The sequence below is a fragment of the Cnephaeus nilssonii genome, assembly GCF_951640355.1.
Source record: "Cnephaeus nilssonii genome assembly, chromosome: 12".
NCBI classification, from domain to species: Eukaryota; Metazoa; Chordata; class Mammalia; order Chiroptera; family Vespertilionidae; genus Cnephaeus; species Cnephaeus nilssonii.
This window is the reverse complement of record NC_137083.1, coordinates 36,164,697-36,173,116: the sequence shown is the minus strand read 5'-3', so window position 1 is coordinate 36,173,116 and position 8,420 is coordinate 36,164,697. Positions and strand designations below refer to the sequence as shown.

At 36.9% G+C, this 8,420-nt stretch overlaps 1 pseudogene across 1 annotated transcript; it reads left to right on the top strand.

The window, feature by feature from the left end:
- Positions 1-7,134: 7,134 nt before the first annotated feature.
- LOC307107934 (large ribosomal subunit protein uL6-like) lies at positions 7,135-7,713 on the top strand (annotated as a pseudogene). Its single transcript has one exon. The product of its transcript is annotated as a large ribosomal subunit protein uL6-like (transcript).
- The last annotated feature ends 707 nt before the right edge of the window (positions 7,714-8,420 follow it).

Sequence of the window (8,420 nt, the reverse complement as noted above, 5' to 3'; positions counted from 1 at the left end):
CACGCTCTCACAGTCCGGGACCCCTTGTCCTTACTGCCCCCCTGCTCACTGCTCCTTACCGCTCAGCTCACTGCTCCTTAGCACTGCCACAAAGGTGGGAAAGGCGCTTGCCAGCTGTGAGCCTGACTTTTGGCTGAGTGGTGCTCCTCTGTGGGAGCGCACTGACCACCAGGGGGCAGCTCCTGCGTTGAGCGTCTTCCCCCTGGTGGTCAGTGCGCATCATAGAGACCAGTCATTCTGGTCTTTCTGCCATAATGGTCGCTGGGCTTTTATTATATAGATGTGCTGAATGTGCCAGTCACTGAGAAGGACACTCAAGATACAAAAGTCCCTGCCTTTGGAATGCTTAATCTAAATACAAAAAAATCATGGAATGCCCCCGCCCTCCAAAAATAGTGTTTTGAGTAATATTTTTGAGACTCATTTACATTTAAAAATATGAATTTGTTCTAGACTTCAATGCTGGGAAGGAAAAAGGAAAAGAAAAAGGAAGGAAAAAAACTCAACAGATTTGTAGACTTGTTTAGAACGTTTTTTTTCTTTTTCTTATTTATTTACTTCTGTTAAAAAACTCAAGAGTTAAAGACAGGGTTATGAAATAACCTTCCTTCCCCCCAACTCTTCCAAAATCTAAATAAAACATTGCAACTCTACATTGGATTGTGAGATTATAATCTCCATTTTAAAAGTAAAGACACGATTCTCAAATGCATAGAAAATAAGTGGCAAATTGAAATTGTAGGTTATGCCCAATGTTGTAGCTTCATTTAAAAATCTTGGTAATAAAATTACGTTCCCACTCTTCCGTCATACCATCAATTTCATTTAACAACCAGTTTGAAGTGTTAATGATACCTATGTATCTCAGGTGAAAGTTCCTTGGAAACAGAACTTGGGATGGGGATTTAGTGAACGTGATTTATTTGCAAAGTGACGTTGGTCTACAGGAGTGAGAAAAACAGAAAAGGACAAAGGGAAAAGGCTGAGCAAGGGTGGGATCTCAACTGGAGCGTTACTTCCCTGAAATGGCAGGGGGACTCTCAGGAGCACAAATTGAACCAGTTTGTCCGTATTTGAAGAAAGGGGGAGCAGTGTGTACCCTTATGGCACTCAATCTTGTTTGGAGGGCAGTTTTCCAAGGAACTGGCAGCTGTGAGGCACTAACAGTCAGTTCTCACAGCCGCGGGGAGATAAGTGCATCAGCAGGCAATGGAGTTCCAGGCAAGGTACCTACACTGTTCACTGTTAGCGTACATTTTAGAGCACAATCTAATGCTGTGTTCAATACCATCAATTGAGTTTCTTTAAATTTACATTTCTGTATTCCCCAGGGTTTTTATGAACATCTAGGGTTGGCTAATGACTCAGTGTAAGATTACCTAGCAACTTAATAACTAGTGAGCCAGAAAAATTATTTTGTAAAAAAGGTAAAGGTCAGTTTTTGCCTCATTGTTCAGTGACTTATTTGGAATTACACCCCATGCCTTATATTTTTTTTAGCCCTTTAGTATAAACTTATGATAAAAATGTTGCATACATAATTGCAATGATAAAACCTGTGTAAACTATTTTTATATGCCTTATTTATTCCTAATTATTGTGTAGATTGCAGAGAGCAGAAGTGTGGGCAATTATGTAGGGGTTTTTTCCATTTGCAAAAGATTGCTGCAAGCCATGGGTGTTTAAATTCTTTGGTTCTTTATCATTAAAGCAAGAATGGGGCCTAGTATATAGGATGCTTTATTATAACAAGTCATTTACACAAAACTTTTATCTAAAGAAAATATTCAATAAATGTGAGTTGAATCAATCCTTTTGGGTTGGGATAAAGAATGCTAAATTATACAGCATGATACTTCTAGATAAAATATATGTCACCACGCTATATATATTGTTGATCTCAGAGAAGAAAGGAGAGGGAGGGACAGAAAAATCAATGATGCGAGAGAACCACCAATTGGCTGCCTCCTGCACTCCCCCTTTTGGGGACCAAGCCCACAACCTGGGCATGTGCCCCAACCAGGAATCCAACCATGATCTCCTGGTTCACAGGTCAACACTCAACCACTGAGCCATACCAGCTAGGTTATGTCACACATTCTTGATTAAATTTTGCATTTAGTAAAAGAATTTTTTTCCTAATAAGATATTTTTGATTGAGAAAGCACAAAAAGCAGAAGGTTTTGTTGTTTTCCTTCTGACTTGCTTCTCTCTGGGTGTGTTTACACTGACAAGTGAGCCGGCAGAGGCCAATCCCGCGATGGCTGGTTGACTGCTAAATGCAGTTTGTCTCTGTCATCGCTGTGTATATGAAGGGGTATCAGTATTTTATTTGAAACAGTATGTCACTTGGGGTTTCATCCTGTGATTATCTAAATTAGAGTCTATGTTTAGCTAAGACAATAATAGGCACGACAACCCACAGTTTAGTAAAGCCAAGGATAACTTTAAAAGAAAAGCCAAGATGAAAGAGGTCTGAGCTTTCCTCATATGTCTTCTCTTGCAGGGTTTTGTTTACCAGCCACGTTTTAGAGAAAAATGAGAGTATTCATCCAGAATAGAATACACAGTTATAATTCAGAATGGAGAATATGGAAAGTAACTAAAAAGAATGAGAAAGGCTATTGAAGGCAAATGAGAATTCTTGTATAAAAATATGATAAAATAATATTTGGAAAATATTTAAATCATCAAATAATTAGGTTCCATTCCTAACAAAGGTAACTTTTAAGAAATTAGATAACTGTTAAAAAAAGATTTATTTCATGGGCTTTTTAAGAAACCCTCGCTTATTTATAGACATTGGGAAGCAGTAAGTATATCCTTTTGCCCATAGCACCGGATTTTAAAGACATCACATTTCTTTTGGGTCTTAGAAGACATTGAAAATTGTTTCTATTTCTTTATTACAGATTAAGAATGCATTGAAAATATAAGACAAATATATACAATTTAATGCATTATTTGTGACCTAAACCATTTTAAAAATTGTGGAGAAGTTTGTTGTGAAGATCAACAGAAATATACCATACACTTACAACAAACAAAAGGTAAGAATAAGTTTTATAATTTTCTTCTTTGGAGGTAATAGAAAAGAATTTCTTAATATATCTGCAATGCATTGACTTGTTTTTTTCTATTAAGATGTAGCAAATTTGAGGAAATGATATATTAAAAAAGAATTTAATGTATGCCATATAAGAACTTTCAGGATTTCGATATTTTACTATGTCTGTACTGACTTACTAAAGTAAGTATGGCATCACCTTGTCTATCCAGAATCACTAGACCATTGAGGCATTTGGAGAACAAGTAATTTTAATTAGCTAAAGATTTATCCCTTTACATACTACAATGATTTGCTTCAAGTTTTAACTTTTTATTGAGAAAATTTTCCAAAATATTTTTGTGTATTTTCTTAAGAGTGCAGAATGTGGTGAATATAATTTAGGTATTAGTTATCATGTTGAGAGCCAAGATCACGGGATTTGGAGATGACTGGGGTTAGCATTCTACTTTTAAGTTTTAGACTTTTAGCATTGTTTTTTTTTTTGTTTGTTTTTAGAAAATTGCTTAAGTTTCTAAATCTGTTTTTAATTGAGATATAGGAATAATATTATGTCTCCTGGAGTTGTTCTGAAAATTAAGTTTGATTGAGCGTATACAAAGTTCCTGGAACTCATCCATTCCTTAGATGATTTAAGGTCGTTACTGTGAATATCAGTTGAGAGATTAGGATTATTGGACCATATACTATTTGAGAATAGGGCTTTTTTGAGTTCCTTTGTCTGTTTTAACTTTTTCTCAATTCTTTTTCATTTCTCTTTCAATTTGCTCCCTCTAACCTACTGTGAGCCTTGGAAAACAAATTTAAAAAGAAAAAAAGATAATTTATTTAAACATTATACAGTATTAGTTATCTACAGCTGAGCTGTTCAATATGGTAGCCACTATCCACATGTTAATTTTAATTAAAATTAAGAATCTGCTTTAGTTTCACATTTCAAGTGCTTGCTAGCCCCAGCAGCCAGAAGCTGTATTAGACAGTGCAGAGAAATAGCATCATCACAGAACGTTCTGCTCAACTGTCCTGATCTACGATGTTTAAAGCTCCGTATTTGTGTTGTGGAGCCCTAAAAATAGGTGGAATGTGGCTCTTGCCTTCACGTGATTTAAGTCTAGTGAAAGAAATATGATATTTCAGGGAGGAGTTTGGAAGATGTAAAAAAATATGTGATGCAGATGATGACTTTTTGGAAAACACTGAAGAGTTAGAATAAACAGCTCAGGATTAAAAGATGAAAGAAATGGCTGAGATGAAGCCTAAAGGATAATTAACATTTGTCATCATCCCACTGCGTGAACATGTACTAACATGGGCCTACTAGCAGGATGAAAGAAGGGGAAGGGATGACTTTGTGTCCATTGGAGTGCTGTATTAGTTGTGTGTGTTTTTTTTAATATTTAGTATTTTACATTTTTTTACTATGAATATATATTATTTTAATAATACAAATTAGAATTTAATTTAAAAAGAATCATGGTCTTTGTAATACTTAAACGTTCTGTCCCTCTATCTCTAAATAAATTTTCTGGAATCTGTTTCTATTCTAGTCTTTTTTAGTTATTCCTCATTGAAAGAGATCTCTCTCCTCCTGTTCAAATTAATGTATTTTTCATAGTTTGAATGCCATCCCTTCCTATTTCATCTAGATATTGCCACATATTTTATTCTCTTTCCCCCGTCTTAAAATCATAACCTCCACGATTTTTTCCTTCAGGCTATTCATATATGCAAGATTCCTGAATCAAACCAGTTTGATCCAACTTTCTTTTCAATCAAATTTCCTTAGAGTGGCCTCTATTTGTTCTCTTTAATTCTTTACTTTTAATGTACTCTTCACTCTGAAATTAAAATTTTTCTGCTCATTATTAAGTGGATATGTTTTTCACTAAGGTTTACAATTACCGCTGTCAACAATTACTGTTGTCAACTTCAGCAGAACTTTTACAGTCCACCACTCTCTTGGTTAAAAATATTGACCACTCCATTCACCTATGCTGATGACTCCCAAACCTGTCGCCACCCCATGTTTCCCCATAGCTCACTTGCCTCTCTTTTCTCTCTCCCTCCCTCCTCTCCTCCTCCTCCTCCTCCTCCTCCTCCTCCTCCTTCTTCTTCTTCTCTCTCTCTCTCTCTCTCTCTCTCTCTCTCTCTCTCTCTCCTTGCTTGCTTCTTGCATCAATTAATTGATTACGTAAGATATTGACCATTTAATGCTTCCACAAGGACGTGCTGTAGGCAGTTCAAACTTTGCTTTAACAAAAACAGAGCACCTCAATAAAAATCTCGCCTCTTGCTTCTTCAATATTTTTCTTTTAGTCAATTGAACCATCATCTACTCATTTTCCCAAGCTTAGAAAACCCACTTTCATACCTCAAGTATATGGCTAATACTGCCTTAAAAATCCTTCCAATCCATGCTTTCCATTCTCACCATCATTGACTTAGTGCAATGGTAAATTTAATCACAAAATCTCTGTCCTTTATCATACTGCCTCTAGGGTGATTTTTAAAAAATTTTTCATATTTATTGTTGAAAGTATTACGAATGTCCCCTTTTTTCCTCCTATTGACTCCTTCTAGCCTGCACCTGCCCATTGCCCCAGGCCTTCACCACACCATTGCCTGTGTCCAAGGGTCATGCATATATGTATATACATTTTTTGGTTAATCTCTCTTCCCACCCACCTACCCCCACCTAGGGAGATCCTTCTAAAATTCAAGTCAGCGCTGGAACCGGTTTGGCTCAGTGGATAGAGCATCAGCCTGCGGACTGAAGGGTCCTGGGTTCGATTCCGGTCAAGGGCATGTACCTTAGTTGCGGGCACATCCCCAGTGGGGGGTGTGCAGGAGGCGGCTGATCGATGTTTCTCTCTCATCGATGTTTCTAGCTCTCTATCCCTCTCTCTTCCTCTCTGTAAAAAATCAATAAAATATATTTTAAAAAATAAAATAAAATTCAAGTCAGCTATATAATTATGTTTCCTTTCCTTTCCTTTTCCTTTTCTTTTTTTTTTTTCTTTTTCTTTTAACTCTTCTGTTATAACTCTCTGGTAGTTTCTCTCCTGTCTTAAAATAACTGTTGCCTACTAGTAAATAATTGTTTCTTGTTAAAACAAAGCAAAACACAGAATTCCCAACATTTTGCACCACATTGGAATCTTCAGAAAAAACATCCAGGTATGACACTTTTTCTTCAGTTTCACTCCCCCGCCTTTCAGGGTCTTTCCCAGTCACCACTGCCACCACCAACATGTTAGGTCCTAGAGATGCCACTTCTCAGGTTAATTGTAGTCCCAGACAATACCCATTCTCATTTATACAATATTCAGAGGGTGATTAAGTATAAATAAAATTTTAACTAAATGTTATAAAACATAATGAAACCTTAGGGAGAAAAATGAGACAATTGGCAAGGAAAATTAACAAAAGCAAAGACTTATTGGCTTTATTAAATCTCGCTGCTTCTTTATTTTTAAGAAGCTTTAAATGTGGATCTCTTAGGCCAACATTTTATATGAAGTAGGCTTCCAACACAGCTATCCACTGCTCTGCTACCATGCGAATAAAGGAACCAAGAACAATGGAGCTCAGATGTTTCCACTGGTCTTTGTCTGTGCGGATGCTGATGCTAGCCTCTGGCAGGACTTTAATGCTTTAATGTGGACTCCCAGTTACTATGGATGCATGACCCACATGTAAAAATCCTATCTGGGCCAGGGTTGGCAGGCATGATACTGGATGATGTGAAAATTAAATTTTAATTTCCTATAAAATGTATGTGAATAATACAACACTGCTTTTAGGAGAATTCAGCAAATATTTCTGGGCATTGTGAATAAGGAAGTTTTTCTTGATAATGCAAGAAAAACTAGTTGGGTTTTCAATAGAAACTAGTTGGTTCAGTGGCCTACTTATCATTAATATCCTCAGTGAGGGGGCTTATTATTATTCTCAAATTACTCCCAGTCAAACTATTTCCAATATTATATATTTATGTCAAGTAACACCATACAGAAAGTCAGTAAGTTTAAAAATATGAAGATAAGCTTTGCCCATCTACCGTGAGAATGAAGACCATCCTCAGCAATCAGACTGTAGACATTTCTGAAAATGTCGCCATCACTCTGAAGGGATGCACAGTTATAGTGAACTGCCCAGAGGCACCCTGAGGCGGGACTTCAATCACATCAATGTAGGACTCCAACTCCTAGGAAATAAAAAGAAGAGGCTCTGGGTTTACAAATGGTGGGGAAATAGGAACTGGCCATGGTTCGCACTATCTGCAGTCACGTACAGAACAAGATCAAGGGTGTTACACTGGGCTTCTTTATAAGATGAGGTCTGTGTATGCTCACTTCTTCATCAACATTGTTATTCGAGAGAATGGTTCTCTTGTTGAAATCAGAAATTTCTTGGACGAAAAGTAAATGTGCAGGGATTGGATGAGGTCAGGCATTGCTTGTTCAGTATCTCAAGCCCAGAAATACCAGTTAATTCATGAAGGAAATGACTTTGAACTTGAATCAAATTCAGTTGCTTTGATTCAGCAAGCCACAACAGTTAAAAACTAGAATATTATAAAAATTTTGGATGATATCTACCAGTATGTCTCTGAAAAAGGAACAGTTCAGCAGGCTGATGAATAAGTTGTCCAGCTATAGCAACAGCAAGATGCCAGAGGATTCCTCAGACTTATTTGTTATATTTTAAAGATGCAATATGCCTTGCCGCAGTGGCTCAGTGGTTGAGCGTAGACCTATGAACCAGGAGGTCACTGTTCAATTCCTGGTCAATATGCCCCTGAGTGGGGATGCAGGAGGCAATTGATCAATGATTTACTTCATTGATGTTTCGATCTCTTTCTTCCTCTCCCTTCCTCTCTGAAATCAATAAAAAATATATAAATTTTTAAAATATGCAATAAAAGCCATGTATTGATTTGGGAAAACAATAAAAATATAAAGATAAATTTTTCAGCTAAATTCATATGGCTTGGGGTGGGTAGGGACATGGGAAAGTCATTTTATAACTTAGAACCGTGGTCGGCAAACTGCGGCTCACGAGCCACATGCGGCTCTTTGGCCCCTTGAGTGTGGCTCTTCCACAAAATACCAGGGCCTGGGCGAGTCTATTTTGAAGAAGTGGCGTTAGAAGAAGTTTAAGTTGAAAAAATTTGGTTCTCAAAAGAAAGTTCAATCGTTGTACTGTTGATATTTGGCTCTGTTGACTAATGAGTTTGCCGACCACTGACCTAGAAGATCATTGAAAATCTTATGTTTTAGAAAGTGTTCATAAAATACATTTTGTAACAATAAAATAAAGTGGTTCTTTATAAAGTGAGACTGACCCTATA